The sequence below is a fragment of the Schistocerca piceifrons genome, chromosome 2, assembly GCF_021461385.2.
Source record: "Schistocerca piceifrons isolate TAMUIC-IGC-003096 chromosome 2, iqSchPice1.1, whole genome shotgun sequence".
In the NCBI taxonomy this organism is placed as follows: domain Eukaryota; kingdom Metazoa; phylum Arthropoda; class Insecta; order Orthoptera; family Acrididae; genus Schistocerca; species Schistocerca piceifrons.
In genome coordinates this window covers 1,046,793,137-1,046,811,224 of record NC_060139.1, presented here as the reverse complement: position 1 = coordinate 1,046,811,224, position 18,088 = coordinate 1,046,793,137, and the positions used below count along the sequence as shown (strand labels likewise).

Sequence of the window (18,088 nt, the reverse complement as noted above, 5' to 3'; positions counted from 1 at the left end):
AAACTGAACGACGAACAGAAGATAACATGGACGGTAGCCAACGGAGAGTTCAGAGATGCGAGAACCAGAAACATCTTCGCAGCAAATGAAATCAGTTCCTCCTGGTGAACGGTAGGAAACCAGTACTGCTACCCGCAAGACATAAAATTGTCATGGTGTTGAGTACAACTCAAGCTTCTGTAGGTGAGCGCCGTTACCGTTTGATGACTGACTTGCAGAATCTGTATGTCCCGTTTTGTACCGTAGTGCTCTGACTTCGTCACTTTCAGGAAAGGACCAGGTGACTTAGCGCAGTGTTAAGTCACATTCGCATTCTGGAAGACGGTGGTTCGAATCCCTATCGAGATATCCAAATTTAAGCATAATTGCAGGAGTTGGTGTTCCATAGCTCATATTATTTGCAAAAGTCATATCACCACCTCCAGCTTCTGGTAAAATACTTTATTTGTGCAACCAGTTTCAGTCGTCTGACCATCATCAGGTTCCTAAATATAATCGTCATCTTCACGTAATAAAACAAGAATAATAAACTGTCATCATATCATAACATGAATTACATCGTCAATCTATTTTATGATGACAGTGTATTATTCATGGTTCTATCACCTGTCGATAACGATTTTTTGTTACATCTAATATGATGCTCCAAAAAATTTTTATGAAACTGATGACTGTCAGACTACTGAAACTGGTAGTATAACTAAGCGGTAATATGACATTTTTCATCGAGATTTAAGTTTTGCGTGGTTTTCCCAAATGTTCAAGGCAAATGGTACAGTTCGACTCAAATGGACGTGGAGAATTTCATTCCACTTCCTTCCCGAATCCGAGCTTCAGCTCTGCCCCTACTGACCTCGTCATCAACGTGACAATAAACTCTCTACCTTCCTTCTTGGCGAACAGGATTTCCACTCACAAATGCATGAAACTGGCAACGGAGCGAAGGCAGCTCCCCCTGTGGGCTTGAATTATAAAGTGGCAGTCGAATGAACATGACGCCCAGCATCAACACTTTCTCTCCTCTTTATGGTTAAGCTTTTAGTTGTGTGTGCTTTGTGACTTCTATCTCTGGTGCTTCGTTACCCCTTTACGCTACATATTTTCGTCCAAATGTCGGCATCTGCACCGTACGGCCCGATGAATATAGTGTACTATGTCATAATTGTGTGACACTGTGACATATGGAGGTTTGGGGTGGTTCGGGGAGCGTGCAGAGTTAGCTGAAGTTGTCAAACCGACCGCTCGAATGGTTCAAATGGCTCTAAGCACTATGCGACTTAACATCTGAGGTCATCAGTCCCCTAGACTTAGAACTACTTAAACCTAACTAACCTAAGGATATCACACACATCCATGCCCGAGGCAGGATTCAAACCAGCGACCGTAGCAGCAGCGCGGTTCCAGACTGAAGCGCCTAGAACCGCTTGGCCACAAACCGACCGCTCGTGATAAGCGGGCAATCTGGGTTCGAGTCCACTCTGGCACACATTTTCATGTCACGAACAAGCTGTACATCTATACTTAAAACAGCTTATGCGAAAGAATTCCCACTTAGCGAATAAATTTCAATTTATTTCGTACAGCTGTGGACCGTGAACAAAGTCTGCTCTTTCCGACATGCAAGTAAAATTCAAAGGTGCTCGTGCCCAAAGGTAGGTTTTGCGCCCAAAGTAACAACGCATAAATCCAGGTTATTTCAGACACAAGGATTTCTTCTTCGTGTACTTGAATCTTGGATTGGACAGGCGACAGTGTTGTGTACCCGTTAAAGCCCGTTACTTTGCAGATTTGTAGCCCATCCAACAGATAGGAATAATGTTTACTACGTTACAGCAACTGGGACGGCATCCTTCTTGATATATCTACGACCGCCACAGATGCATTTGGCACGTTATTCGGTGACCTTCGCAACATTTATAGCTTGCTAGTAGAAGCAGAAACTAATACGCCGGTACTCAAACTTAGATTTGAGCTCTCACAGATAACGGACTACCGCTATCAGATTCGTACTTTTTTCGATGTTATTGTGTACTCACAAAAAAGCAAAAAAAAGTATCGCGAAACGAAAGCATTGAGGCGCACAGCTAGTAATGGCTGTGAAGGACGCTCTGCTGGCGAGCCTTTTGAGAGGCGCCGGAAATAGCCGCGAGAGGGCAGGGTCGGCGCCCGCCTCTCTGCGAGACGATAGGTCGATATTGGGCGGGTCGACAGTGTCACAGGTTGTTCAATCAGGGCCCGCCTGTGATCCGCGGCTGACAGCGCATCGCTGCCTCTGGCGCGACTACAAAGAGCGAATTTCGGGAAATCCGGAAGCGAAGCAGAGGAGCGACGACTGGTCGCAGTCACTTTAATTAACGTTCCTTTTTTTTCTCTTCTGGGAGAAGGACAGTGGACTGAAAACAAATACGGGTGAAAATGGAAAGGTTCGCTGTTCAGTGTTTGTAAACATGAACACGTCCAATTTCGACCCATAGTGATGCGTCGTTGTGAAGCACGTCTCCCTGTGACGCATGAGATACGTGACCACTTATTCGAAATACAACACGTTACGTTGTCTTGTAACTACGAACTGCTTTGTTTTTCACCAAAGGCTTCTTGCGCAATTACTATGCCAGGCGAGTGTTGCTTAAGGCACTGAATCGTAATTGGAAGGATGCGATTCGAATTCCTATGCAGATACAAGCATTCAGGTCTTTTTATCCTCAGTTACTTGTAGTCAGAGCAAGGACGGTTCCTTAATCAAAGCCAATGCCGATTTCCTTCGCTTTCCTTGTCGATCTACTTCGCCGTCGATAGAGTTATCCCTTAAAGACGTCCGGTTGAAACGGGATTTTAAAAACGCCGTGCGACAGTGGCCCCAACTGTAATGAATATATCGTAAGGAATTTTTGGCTGGGAGATCCTAGAAAGGTTTTTCAAGTCACCTAACTGGAAGGTTAACAAGATTCTCTCAAAAATAATCTAAAACCGACTGAAACCGTACGTAGACAGAGAGCTATTGAGTGAGCAAGCAGAGTGTAGAACAGGTAGCGGCACCTGGGATCAAATAGCAAACATGAAGATGGATCATGGAAAATGCCAGAGAATGCCTACAAGACTTTTTTATGTGGCTCATAGACTACACAAAACATGTGACGACGTTAAATCGACTCAAAAATGTGGGAGCTACTGGGATTCATGGGGTTATCACAACTCCTTATATAGCTAATAAAAAATTGTACAAAAACAAAGGGGCAACAGCAAAAAATATAGCAACAATATACAAAAATTTTCGGTGTCCTTAAAGAGTCGCATATGATCTCCGTTTCTTTCCAATTTCTATGTTGAACACGTACTGAGAACTGTACATCTAACAGAAAATGATTTAAAAGTCAGTATTACGCAGGTTGTTAACAGGGTCAGAAACTGAACCTTTTTATGGCTACTTATAAGTCGTCATTCGTCTTCCAAAATATTAAAAGTACTCCATACACCAGGTCTAGAACCCCCCCTCCCCCCCCCCCCCTTAGAAACTATCGCATCGACGCCCTTGCTTTTAGATAGCCTGTGCCACTGTCTGTCAGTGGACAAGGCATACATGCATACCGGTAGAATACATACGCGTCCTATTAATTCACATAAATCCATCTGATGGAGGTGTAACCATCCGAAATGCATTGTAGAAATAATTAATATTGCACCTCGTTACACTAATTTCTAGATTAATTTTCACTTTGCATTTGGATTAAGGCAAATAATATAATAAAAGGTGCCTACTGCCACGCCAGTGAGACAGAATCGAAGTAATGCTGTAGATCACGGGTAGTCAATTGTTTTTAACTTCCGCCCACTTTTGTACCTATGCCGCGCACCTGTTGCACAGCAATAGTGGTTTATAAAGTTCGAATGTAATCTTATAACATTTATAAAGCAGAGATAGCAAGTTCAAGCGTATAGCAATAACATGCCAAAACCAAAAGAATATGTTTTTAAAATTCTTACCACCTGCCGCCCACCATGAAAGCTGGAACGCCCACTACTGGGCGGTAGTGACGGGATTGAGTACCACTACCGTACATCTACATGGATACTTTGCAAATCACATTTAAGTGCTTGGCAGAGGGTTCATCGAACCACCTTCACAATCTCTATTATTCCAATATCGTATATCGCGCGTAAAGAACGAACACCTATATCTTTCCGTACGAGCTCTGATTTCCCTTATTTTATTGTGGTGATCGTTTCTTCCTGTGTAGGTCGGTGTCAACAAAATATTTTCGCATTCGGAAGAGAAAGTTGGTGATTGGAATTTCGTGAGAAGATTCTGTCGCAACGAAAAACGCCTTTCTTTTAATGATGTCCAGCTAAAATCCTGTAAAATTTCAGTGACACTCTCTCCCATATTTCGCGATAATACAAAACTGTAGATAATGTACAGTTGATTCTTGTTAATTCGAATAATACATCGAATTTATCGATAGATCGAACTAATTGTCCTAGTTTTGAAAATACGTCCGTAAATCGACGAATTTCTGTGTGCTTTGGTACAGACGACAAATCGAAGCGACTGTCATGACATACCGTCCACAAGTACTCCATTACTCGGCGTCAGCGGCTACCTATCACTTCATAATTCGAATGTTCCATCAATAATTATTTCTGTAACTGTTCAGACACTCAATTCTTTGTGACGCTCCTTTCTTTACTAAACAATGAATATCGTAGCCGAGTAGACAATGACTTCCGAAAGTACAAGCTTATGATTCTCGTAGGACCGTCCATCTTAGAACAAAAGACGGCATTAGATTATTTCGCACCTACCACGCTGGAAATCACTGAAGTAGAAAACAATCTTAGGTTTTTTTAACTTTTCCTTGTGCCTGATGCCCTCGCGACTATTTCTTCGTTCCACCTTGACCACAATTACAATTACGCTCAATTATTGAACTATTTATGAGGAACGTTGCACTTGGAATTTCGAGTGTCGACGGTATAACACCGGCTCGTGCCTTCCTTTGTCTTCCGACGGCAGCTAGCACGACTGCTGCCATCTATTGGCCCTCGAGCGAGTTACGTTGCTGGTGCTGCCCTCTGGCGCGGCCTACGCGACGCCCGGCCCTTCCTCTCGACCTGTATGTCTCTGTCTCTGCTGTTTTTTGCCCCCGCCCACTGCAGCGTATCCCATCTCGCGCGGAATATTAATGCAAGGCGCGGCGTGTCGCGCATCAAAGCCTCTCAGCTAAATGAGCGCTGGCGCGATGAGACGCTGGGCGGAGCCCGTCTCCCGCCCCCTAGCACGGACAAAGTGAATGGGGCCGGAGCGACGGTGTATGCGGGACCGCCTATCTGTCGACAGTAAACGGCTCTCCGGATTACAGGCGAGGACCGCCGACATCAACGCAGTCGAAACAGCAAATGGAGACAGTGGTTTGCTTGTACAAAACCCCTTTCCCTACATCGCTTAGTAAAGGAAGTATAATTATGACAAAACCGCAGCAAGCAACCACCATTTAGTAAAATGCGATAGTTAGTTTTGAGCCTCACCTAATCTTCAAATGGTGAAATACATTTCACATGAAATTTAAATGTTTGCAAAGCTAGTATTACACTATCAAAATTTCTTTGACAAAGAATGTCAAAGATATTACACTATCATAAAATATTTCGTCATAGTTCCTTCGTCACTATCAAATTTTCTTAGACGAAGTTTCTTTGTCAAATAAAATTTGATAGTGTAATAACGAACTTTGTCAAAGTTAGACCTTAATCAAATTTTCTCTGATCAGATCTAGCATCTCGCCTTATATTTTATCAAAGAAATCGTTCGTCTTTTGTTTACTGCATTGAGAAATGTAACCGGTTGGAGCTGTTTGACGTTTAAAAATATAAACATGGCCGCAAAGTCCATATGACTTTGGCGAATGCGCAGTGAAGGAACTATGACGAAATATTTGATGAAAGTGTGATTAGACTGTGTGATACCCCCTTCTGCACGATGTCAAAGACCTCAGTCAAAGAAATATGATTAATATTTGATCAAATATCTTCGACAAAGAAAAACTGACAGTGTAATACCAGTCTAAACGTAATCTCCAACGCAGAACAAGATGGTGGACTCAAAGAAATATTTAATCAGTGTTATTTTAGGTTAAAAAAACACTATGCAATCGCAAGGACAGGAATACAGCAATCACTCTCAATCCCATTAGTTTTCTTATTCTTGCGTATCGAGATTTCAGCTATACATAGCCATCTTCTGTGCTAAAATACAAGGAAATTACAGAATCAGAACTGACTTACATAAAATAGTAAGTAAAAGGCCACGTTATCCAATAGTCCATTCTAGTCAACATATCAAATGAGTGAGTTGCAATCCAATAAACTCGTGGCAGTACATTTCAAACTGATATGTAACTGTATTTTATCAAGACGCTCTCCAATTTTTTTTAACTTTTTTTTTAATTTCTATTTCTAAATTCTTGTAACAGTTCTGTTTATGAAAGTTGTACGGACCTATTAACGATGCTTTGCATAAGTTTTAGTGGATCATTTCACCACTGATGTGCGAACAAACACATTGTAAGTCGGCATTTCTTGATGTATTTAAAATTATATGCAAATATACTTGATGATTTTATTTATAGAAAAGGGTTTTTAAAGTACGTGTAAAGCTGAGGCTGCTGTACGTGTAAAGAACCACAGCAGCTTCCTCCTGCCTGTACACCAGTAAGGTCATATGTTGAGATGAAATGTCGCGAGTTTGTTGGATTGTAACGCATTCAAACGGTGTGTTGACTAGAATGGATCGTTGCTATTGGATAACATGGTGTTTTTCGTATTGTGTTGTGTAAATCAAATTCTGATTGTTTAATTTCCTTGTATTTTAGCACAAAAGATGGTTATTTACAGCTGAAATCTGGATATGAAAGAATAATAAAAGCTGCTGCGATTGCGACTAATCGCTGTGTTCCTATCTTCCCTTATAGTCTACGGTCGTAGTGCACAATGGCTCCTAATGGGATCAAAGGAACTATTTAAACGGAAGAAATATTAAAAATTGGGCATTAAAGTATGCAAACGTTTAAAAACCGCCTAGCTCCGAAACCAAGTTACATGTAAATAAAGTGTTTCGTCCACAAAATGGCGGGTGGTAGCGCTCATTTCTTATTGTTACATTTCATTGCAACTGCGGGGTTCTCACGCTATCCTGCATAAAACAATTAGCAAAATAAAAGTGGTGTACAGAAAAAATTTCGCTCTTATGTCGCAAATCACAAACATAGTTGAGATATATAACAGAAAATATGTTATCGGACTTCCCTTGATTGTGAAAACTGTGCAACACATGGAAGAGCAAAAGAGTGTCACACAAAACAGAATGAAAAAACGAAACAACAAAATAGTACACCTAAACACACAAAACACTAACGAGGATAATCAAAAACGGATTGAACATGAGTACCGGTAATGCGTTCGCTATGGCTGCCTCAGGCACAACGTTACGAATCACACAGGGCTAAGGCCGGTATTACACTATTTTTCTTTAACAAAGTTTCTTTGTGAAACAAAATTTGATAGCGAAATAAGGAACTCTGTCGAAGTTAGGCCTCGGTGAAATTTTCTTTGATCAACAATAGGGCCTCGGCTTAGATTTGATCAAGGCAAACGCGTTCGTCTTCTGGTTACTGCATGAAGAAATGTAACCGCTTAGAGCGCTAGAAATGTACGAGGCAGATGAAGCACTGTATAATTTTCGGATTCCGAATATAAAAGTAGAGTAAGAAGTTTAAACTGTGCCTGAGCTGTAAAATAAGACGTTGGAAATGATCATTTTGAACAGTATCTCATTTCCGGAACATACAAATAATAGTATGCTCCAAAACCCGACATTTCGTCTGTGTACACACTAATTTGTTAGCTACCGTAGTCACAGTAGATTGATAATTACACTCTACATTAGTACATTCGCCGGCCGAAGTGGCCGTGCGGTTCTAGGCGCTGCAGTCTGGAACCGCGAGACCGCTACGGTCGCAGGTTCGAATCCTGCCTCGGGCATGGATGTGTGTGATGTCCTTAGGTTAGTTAGGTTTCAGTAGTTGTAAGTTCTAGTGGACTAATGACCTCAGAAGTTGAGTCCCATAGTGCTCAGAGCCATTTGAACCATTAGTACATTCGGGACACACTAACACCTGGTTTTTAATATTCGTTCTTCAACAGCGGAAACTGAACGTTGTTGCACAAAATTTCTCATTCAAAATCATACTTACTCATTCGCCGCTATAAGCCTTAAAAGTAATTAACGATAATTTAGAAACAATTTCCCTTAATTATACCTTCATGGTAAGTGCGAGAGAAATTATACTGTGAGTAAGTGATATTTTATTTGTTATCGAATTTACCGATAGATCGAACTAGTTGCCCTAGTTTTGAAAATACGTCCGTAAATCGACGAATTTCTGTGTGCTTTGCTACAGACGACAAATCACTGCTCAAAACGAAAATGGCCTATGTAACAGTTTTACGACGGGAAAGAATCTGAAGAGTCTTCAAAATGTCTGAGATCCCATTAGTGTATCTGGACCCTTTCCAAAATCATGATTATAAAATTTTGTCTGGGTAACGAATACGCAACAAACAAGAGCATATTTAATACGCGGTAGGCCTACATGTTTCCGCGGTCTATGTGGCCGTTGTCTGATTAATAATCGCTGGAAAAAAAAAGAAAAACAAAAAAGAAAATCAGTCGCTTGCTGCAAACTACAGGACTCTTCCCTCCCTCCCCCCTCTCTCCCTCCCACTCTCTCTCTCTCTCTCTCTCTCTCTCTCTCTCTCTCTCAGTTACTGTTACTAATGCAGCACGAGGGTGTAGATGGCTACGATTGTATTTACTCTGCCTTCCGAAAGTGTCTAGCACTGACAGCAACCAACCCAGGAAGTGCACGTTATTGAGGTAAAACGTTCGCGTGCAGTATTCTCGCCCGTATCTGCCCTGCACGAAACATACTATTGCAGAGCTCGCGTGATAGCACGACATGGCATGCAGCTGGTTAATTGTATGTCCCACGTGAATCAAGCCCCTCATGGGCGTTACCTGCTACAACGTTACCAGTCTAAAGGCTGAAAGGCACATGACAGCCGGCACGTATGCTAAAATGTGGGCATTTATTTCTCAGCTTTGCGCTACATTGCAAGCGGCAGTATTTGCATAGCCTGCAGTACGAGAATTTCTTCTCGTGTTCGTTTGGATATCAGGTCATTCTTCGGCCGCGAGGCCTTTGAGGTAGTCATTAAAAGCAATACGGGGTCATAAGCACAAATAAAAATTTTACCGGTATATACTACGATTTGGAGTATATTTATTTGTTTTCTGATATTGGACGACATTTCTCCGCGAGATACACAGCAACTGTACATGTTTGAAGAAAAAAGAATTTTTATAGTCTCTGTTGCATGACATACGCAATTAATGACTAGTTTCGACCATATAAATGAGCACCTTTAGGTCTGAGTGGCTGACCAAACAAAATCTTCCGGTAAAAGTAATCAGCCTGGAACCACAAAATAACGAAATTCTAAAACACCATCACCAAACCCTTGATGACCGGGTCTGTTAGTAAGCAACATATTTTATCCCGTACCAATAGAAACGGTTATCAAGGCTTTGAAGCTGACGTGTTAGCATTTCTGTATTGTGAAACTCCAGGCCGATTACTTTTCCCAAAAGATTTTCGCCTATCATCCATTCAAATCTGAAGATGCTTATCATATATGATTGAAGTTAGTGATCCAACTACTGTAAAAATAAACTTTTTTTCCATCATGTGAAATGTAGCTTGAACGCGAATATTTTTTGGTCAGCTTACCCGGAACCATTCTGAATATCTACTTTATTAAACAGATAACTGCAAGCAGTCTTTCTTTTTTTTTCATGTTTCCATTACCTGTTCCGTTGTTCACGGTATGTGAAGCGCGTAATGCGGGGTGTAAGAAAAAGCATCCTGGATCACATGTAGACGATTTACTCGCAAAAATATTATACAGGATTAATTCTACAAAATGTGTAGTGGAAACGAAAATATGAGTGACTGCTTACAGATAATTGTGTTATTTCAACCGAAATTATATGTTGTTTACCTATGTCAGGTCTCACTTTTCCGTAGCGTGCTGTTCGTACACTTTATACGTAAAGTATGTCTGTTACACCACCACTAAATATTAAACAATAGCGCCGGGCTTAATTTGGCCCTCTTGACACCGAACGAGGTGGCGCAATGGTTAGTACATTCGATTCACATTAGGGTGGACAACGGTTCAAATCGGTGTAAGGTCTTCGAGATTTAGCTTTTCCGTGATTTCCCTAAATCGCCCGAGACAAATGTTAGGATGGTTGAAACATTTCGAGCTTGTGCGCCGTCTCTAATGACCTCGATGCAGACGGGACATTAAATCTTAAGCTTGCTTCCTTCCTTCCATCCTTGCCCTCCTCATGCGCAATAAATGGAGCCACTCCCCTATGCAAAAATGCATGCGGAGTAAACAGGAAACAGAAAATATTACCGAACCTTGTGACACACTTGTTTAGACATTCGACAAGTTTTCTGCAAGGGAGGAATTTTAGGTTTCACATACGTCAGCGGCAATACCAAAGGGTATAAGGCAAACTAAACGGAAGAGAGACAGGAAATATAATCAGGCGTATCCATTTCAAATGAACCATTCCGACATCTGGCATAGATTTTAGTGAAACCATGGCAATCCTTATCGGGGTGGATGCGGCGAACCGTCGTTCTCCTGAATGTGACTCCAAAGTGCTAATCAAACAGCCACCTAGCGTGTTTTATTTTTTTTTGCAGGTGTGAGGGCTGAAACCTAACATTCACCCAAATACGCAAGCAGATATCACCTGAATAATTTTCTTCACAACCAAGAGTTAACTCCGGTTTCTTTCTGTTGTAGCTACCATTGTTTTCACCCTTCCTAACATTATTATTTTTTAGATGTTAAAATTCCAAACTAAGCAATATTTTTTCTGGGTATTGTAAAATAACTATCACTCTATAAATAAAATTATCGTTTCGGCGACGCTTTTATTGATCTAGTGACAGATGTTTTATTACATGACGCGGCTTTGTATCAAGAAAAATTTCATGTCAGGTGATGCCGGCTGCGGAATCCTACGTACGTACAACAACAGCTCTTGTTATTTGTGTGTCATAATAAATGCATGCATAAAATTACGAAAATTACGAATAAATAAATAAGCAACCAGGCGAATTAATTGTTTACAGCCTGATTTGTAGCCTTTTTCATTTATAAAACAGAGATGAACTTCCATATTCTGATCTATTTTCACAGTGTCCATCGTTAACTCGACTGTGTACAATACACCGGTGTAGCCCTTTGCTCTTTCATAATTATGGGAACTGCAAGTTCCGACTCTATTAAAAACAAGTGTTAACTAGTAAATTGCATCAACCGGAAAAGCAACTGGTATTATGCATTCAACAAGTAATCTTTCGAGCATGGAGGGGAAAAAAGTGCAACAAATAGAATCACAACCCGTGTAATGTTATCGATAGCTGTGTAATGTAATGCTCAGAGCATGAAGATAATTTCTTCCGAGCCTCCAGTTATATTTGCCAGCTACCGACGGGCCGTCTTTCTTTCCACAGCGAGAGGAAATATCTGTGTTGGATTTTTCCCCTGTCAACAGTGGCACGAGGAAATATTGACACAAGCGTCAGGGCTGCTGGAATCTGATTTCCGGCGGCTGTTTTTGTGAACGGACACAAGCTGTCCATTTATTTTAGTACACTGTCAACAGTGGGCTCGGTAGCCGCTGTCTTAAAATGTCAACACCACGTGTTTATTGTGTCACAAATCCTATCTTCCGCGGTAATTTACCTGACGTGGGGCATCTGTGTAAATTTAAACTCCGGTAGCCTGTCCGCAGTCCTAGCATATCATCATTATTTCTCAGCCTAACCTCAATTCGTAAATAGATGCCGGGCTTCCTCCAACGGAGAACTCAGTGGTGTTTGTGGGTATCTCGTGTGTGAAGGATGCGCTTTACTTCCCCCTTCCTCACCTCTGCTTTCGTTCGAGCCGACGCTTTCGATGACCGTAGTGCTGCACGTTCTACAGTCGTCTCACTACTTCACCGGTAACAACAGAAACGATGTGCGTGCCATCTGTCAATGATTTGTGTAAGCAGTGTTCGGTTTGGTAAGACGGTTGCCCGCAAACGTGAAGTCCCAGTTCTAAATCCAGTTCGGCAGACAGTTCTAATCTATCAGAAACTTCCAATGGGCTTCGTACTCCCCGGTTTGTTTTACATATGTCTTCGTATTGCGTGTGACTGGTGGAAAAATGGAAACGTATTTTCCCTGGTAGGCGAAGAAAACTCCCCGAAAGGACGCGTCCAACCTGGGCGGCTAAAATAAATACGGCGTAAGGATTCGATTTGAGACTTTACACTGAGATAATAACGAAAAACAATAATGGTAAAAAAGAAAACAGAACAGAACCTAGCTGAATGTCTGGGGAGGCAAAACTTGGTTTTAGACTTCATCATTACGTCAGACATGAAGCCTAGACTTCATCGTACATCAGAAATGAGACCTCTCTCATCGATTTAGATCTTTTGTCGAAGAACATTCCTAGCATTTTTTATTGCCAACGAAATGCATTACAATTCACAGTCTGCGTAACTGACACAGATTCTAATTGTAACACACGGTAGCGTACCCTTAACAAAGTAAGTGAACATTTAAGTTTCTCTACCGAGACAATGGTGCTGGATATACCAGCGAGAATCGCTTAAAAGCTCACAGTTGTTGCATATAAGGCGGATACTGTGTCAGAAATACAGCCAGGAGTACTTAACTTTGCCACTTAACTGTCTTTTCTAATCGCAAAAAGTCTACCACCGGCCAGGACGATTAACAATATTAAGTATACGGCTGACTTGTTGATGTCGCTTTGTTTCAGGTGCTGCTGATACGTAAACACACCGTCTGTATTGAGATTACTTCCGTCTCGATGTCGCAAGTTGCTCTTGCACGATCTGACATGGCAGCCTGACGTGATGCAAACTGGCGGCTAAGGCTTTATAAGCAGTTTGTCCTAGTAATTTAGAAAAATCAAATATCTCTTCATTCGTCCATCTATCTTCGTATGCAAGGTGCAAAAAATGGAGGTACAACAGATTACGGCAGGAGAGGAGATGGAGTGGCGAGCGGAGAGCCTATTATTTACTCTTACAGACGAACCTCCGGTAGTAACAAGATAGAACAAAGGTCTCTTTACGGCGCTGTAACTTCATATACATTTTATGTATATAATTTATCGGTTACTAGTATTTGTTTTTAAATACAGTAGCTCTCTGCAAGATTGTCCAGTTTTTCGTACACGGACGTTTTGCCTCAACGCATAATTACGTCATAGGACACAGCAGAAACGCGGAAGAGAAATCGCTGCACTCATTTTTCGCATAACACATCATTGGCAGAGGAGAAAGGAGCGATAAGTCACAGGGGATCGAACCCGTGACCTTTCGATATGTAGTCTAGCACATCTCTTATTCCCCGTTCCGGAATAGACATGTCCCGTTTCGTGTTGTAGATTTCACAAAAGCGAATTCAAATTGTGTATCATTCTCAAGTGATAAATTATCACGAAGTGTGTAAAATTTGACGCTTTCTTGGTAGTTATCACTTGATAATAATAATTTCGTGTGTATCAACGTCTTTGAACGGGACGCCACTTCGGGAACGTGCGCGTCCACAATCTATCCGTTATCCAGTCGGGGAAAGGGAACCTACAGTCTGACGTGGAACCTGAACAGTACGTGTCGGTTCTGGCAACTCCCTACATTATTGAGAAACGGGTGGTAGATCAATGACAGACTGAAAATTACCGTCGTCCGAGCGGTATGGGATCCGGCGTCCTATCAATTTCCACGCACGCGCTTTTCCACTAAACCTCCAGGCCAATGGCCAATGGCACACATCCAGGTATCGCAAACGTGAATCACACAAACCGAGTAACAGCCCTATCGACGTAGGTAAACAGAATGTATGTATGCGTTGTATGTATGTGTTGTATGCAAACACTCGTATGCGCACAGTACCGTTCATAATTTAACTATCAGATATAGGGATGTGCTAATCGTTCAAACGAAGCATTGGGATCCATAGAAACTCCCTAGCGTAAATCACATGTGAGCTACAGCAACCGTAACTGTCGACTGCACAGAGTATTTTCGGAATTCGAAGGTTTGGGCATAGCAGATATAAATTTATATTGTTTTAAATAGGAACTCATCTCTAGAAACCTAAAGTTCCCAATTTTATCACATTAACTACTCATGGCATGGAGATCCGGCCCATGATAGAGCATCGGTTCTTTACACCTAATTACAAAGTGTTCTCACAACGGGGCAGAGGGCCACACAATTAAGAACAGATGGGAGGGGATTACCAGTTCCGGCATTTGCCCCACAATCAAGGTAAATCTCTCGAAAACTTTCTTCGAAACTGAGGATGGAACTATTTTTCAATTTACTTTTATCCTTATTTTGCAGATGTGCTCGTGACTGTATTCATTACACTGGAAGTATGTATAGTAACGCATTGAGTCACGAAGTTCCGTGTTTTATTGAATCACACCACGCATCATCAGGTGCAAATCGTTTTAATAGTCCATTTACTTCAGCTCTTAGGCGCATATGCTAAGCTTCGAAATTCGCTAATGAAACAACGGAAAATATGATGAGAAACAGTGAAAAATTTACCGGAAGATCCACGAAGAACATTTTTAACGAATGTCATAAAACGATGATTTATGCATTCTGTAATTACACATAACATCACTCAAGGTGTATTGCCTTATTTAATGAAAATAACAGAACGAATAAATCAAAGTTTGCTGAGATTAAAGTGTAATACGATCTTCCTTGATCTTTCGATAAGTTTTTTTTACTGTTTCTCATCATATTGTCTTATTTGATTCACGAATTTCGAACTTAAACATCTAATCTTCTCACAGCAGGAACATAGGCTTCGCGTCATCTCGCTCAGCAGCTAAGTCAGTAATGTATCAAAATGATTCCCACCAGTTGATGGACCCGTAGAGACCCAAACTCATTGTGTGACTAAATAAAACACGAAAATTTGAGACTGAAGACGTTATTATTCATACTTATTGTGTCTTTTCCTTTCTTTCTGGGACAGCGTTATCCATGGATAACATTGTCCTACACAAATAGCAAACTTTTGTGTGTGTGTGTGTGTGTGTGTGTGTGTGTGTGTATGAGTATACGGTAATACCACGCCTTATGAGTAACCATGTGAAGTAATATATCGCATTATCTGGCGATAAAGTGCGATTTAGTAATGATAATTACTACATTAATTTTGTATTCAACTGACTAATGTGGCAACAGTGCTCAGTGCAAACCGCTGTTGATAATCGTGGAGCAATATTAGTGGAAGAGGATTCGACTGTACACTTAACAATGAGATAAAAGGATACCGCACGCTTCGTTCGTCATAAGTAACTACCATTATTTGCATTTCTGATTTCTTACACTCGGACATCATAGCCTCATAATTTCCAAAAAAGACATTCATTTCCGTAAGGATTACTGAATTAAAATAATTTTTCTTTGTTTTATTCTGCATATCCGCTTTCGGCTTTTGCGCCATTGTCACATGAGCGCCTATAACGCGACAACGAGCTCTTATTTCACAAAAATATAACACAAACACAACCAACTTGTCTGTGGCGTCATAATATCAATACAGTGAAGTACCAGACCTAGTTACTTCAATCAGAGAATCCTCAGATTAAAGTCGGCGCAAAAAATTAAATCATAAACTGTTTGCACATTTGTACATATTACCTAGAATACAATAGATATACGTGGCGATTATCTCTTTGTTTGCATTCCAAGTATACTACATATTGTGTTCATACCCTGGTATCTTGTATCTGTTTTATACTAGACTGTGGACACACTTGTTCAGTTTTTGATTTCAGTTTCGACGTGCAAGAGTAATATTGCTCAAATTCACTAAGTGCTTCACTGTTTTTTAGTTACTTATGACAGCAGACGCAGCTTAATTTGTATGGGTATTGTATTTTTTAATATGTATGGGTATTGTATTTTTTAACTAAGTCCTTCTAAGTTCTTTGTTAGTTGTACAGGCACTTGGCAACAACTAAATGGCGGAATCGATCTGTAATGGAAAATAAAATATTAATATTTTTTGCTAACTGAAAATCCTTTATGTAGCCGTTCTATATAATTGCGTGGGCCTATTAGTTGGTTGCGTATGTGGGAAGTTTTAAAGAGTCATTCTTTCACCTAGCGGAGTACGTTATGTTACAATTTTCGCTATAAAAGCATGCAACAGGAGTTTAGAAGCATCCTGTATATATCAAATTTATTTTTCGAGCACCTAACGTCGTGGGATAACACATACTGCGTGTGTTCAAGGATTTAACAGTTTATTGGTAGTAATATTAGAGGCGGCAGTTCGTGTTTACAAAACGTAAATAACATTTGGGTAAGTACAGCATGTTGAAACAACTATTTCGACGTAGAGCCATTCCCAGTTCAATCGTTAAATAAAACAACTAGTTTCGACATTACTCAGAAAATTTATTCCTCAGGAGCTCAGACTAAATTTCACAATTATATGATATGGCTATGGTCCAACAGGGCGACTAAAATAAACGCTAACTCTTGCATTGATCACCACTCACAGAGAACAGAACACAACGCAACACTCGAGCGCAGGCAGCGTTATGGTTACCACCACGATTACATACTTTTAAATTTCAGCACTCTGGTTTCACCGTATACACAATAAGCTGTTCATATTACCGTATGATACACATAAAATATCAGAATTACGACACAGTATGTGTAAGTAAAATACACGGTATCATGATTGGAGTGTCGATTTACACTTCTCGAACAAAGGAATATTCTTTCTTGCGTGACAAGAAGCTCGTGTTTAAGAATGATCAAAATTTGCAACAAGCAGAGGTAATCGTACCATTATAACAGTGACAATTTGCTCTACGATTCAAGTTAATGTTTTGTACCGAAAATGTAGATATAATTGCATAATGCTGATTGCACTGTTCTTTATTATTATTTCAAAGTTAGCCGCCGCATTTCTTAAAATCGGAGTTAGTTCTGTTTCTGATCGGGCGGAACGGTAACTTAAAAGCACGCCAGCTGTTAGTGCGCAGCCGATTCCAGCAACACTAACGGAATCGCAAACTGCTTTGCCTGCAGAGAAACAAAATGAATATCCTTTTCAACTGTTCTCTGTAACCGTAGCAGTATTTTGATAGTGTGTGCTGTCAGACATGAAACTGGTAAGCGACAGGTCTTGCAACGAACGCCAGTCGACGACCGCTGTACCAGCAGCATGTCCGTAGCAGCTACGTACCTGTTGTGGCCGTTGGCGTGGCGCAGCGACGCGCGGCGGACGACTGCCGAACTAGTCGCGCGTAGAGGCCAGTAATATTGGCCGGCGGCCGCCCCCACCCCCTCCGCCGCCGCTGGAGGCCTGCCTACGTGACCCGCGCTGCAGGAGGCTCAAGGCCAGCACGCGGCGCTGGCGGCTCGGGCCCTTCGTTTGTTTATGCTGGGGCTCCGCTGCGTGGATCCAGCCTCCCACTCCCCACACCCCTGCCACCACCATACCGCCACCACCCCCCCACCCGACGAGCCGTGCTGCGCTATTCTTTTTTCGTTGACGTCCCAGAACTGGCTCCCCCCTCCTTCCCTCCAGCGGACACGCAGACCGGGCCTATTCGTTACGTCGTAAATAAGGTTTTTATTGTCACTAGCGCTACTGACGCAGTTGTCGGTGGCGTGGGAGTCCTGTTTAGTGTTTACATATGTAACGGCCCTTTGTTGAAGTCCTACCGGGCGCAAGGGAGATGTGACAGGAGTATTACTGGGTCACTTGTTACGGGACGCCTGTAAACGTGCGTAGTAAGAAATAGTAATGCAGCGACTCGCTCTTTCAAGGTCTCCAGCGGTACACATTAGTTATCTTCTACGGCTCTACGGCGTAAATGTGAA

At 41.5% G+C, this 18,088-nt stretch overlaps 1 long non-coding RNA gene across 1 annotated transcript in view; it reads right to left on the bottom strand.

The window, feature by feature from the left end:
* The window catches only part of LOC124776652, a 28,418-nt gene extending 10,885 nt beyond the window's left edge, over positions 1 to 17,533 (bottom strand). The window contains exon 1 of the long non-coding RNA XR_007015645.1: positions 17,448 to 17,533. This is a non-coding gene — a long non-coding RNA (uncharacterized LOC124776652). The remainder of the gene's footprint in view (positions 1 to 17,447) is intronic.
* Between the last annotated feature and the right edge of the window lie 555 nt (positions 17,534 to 18,088).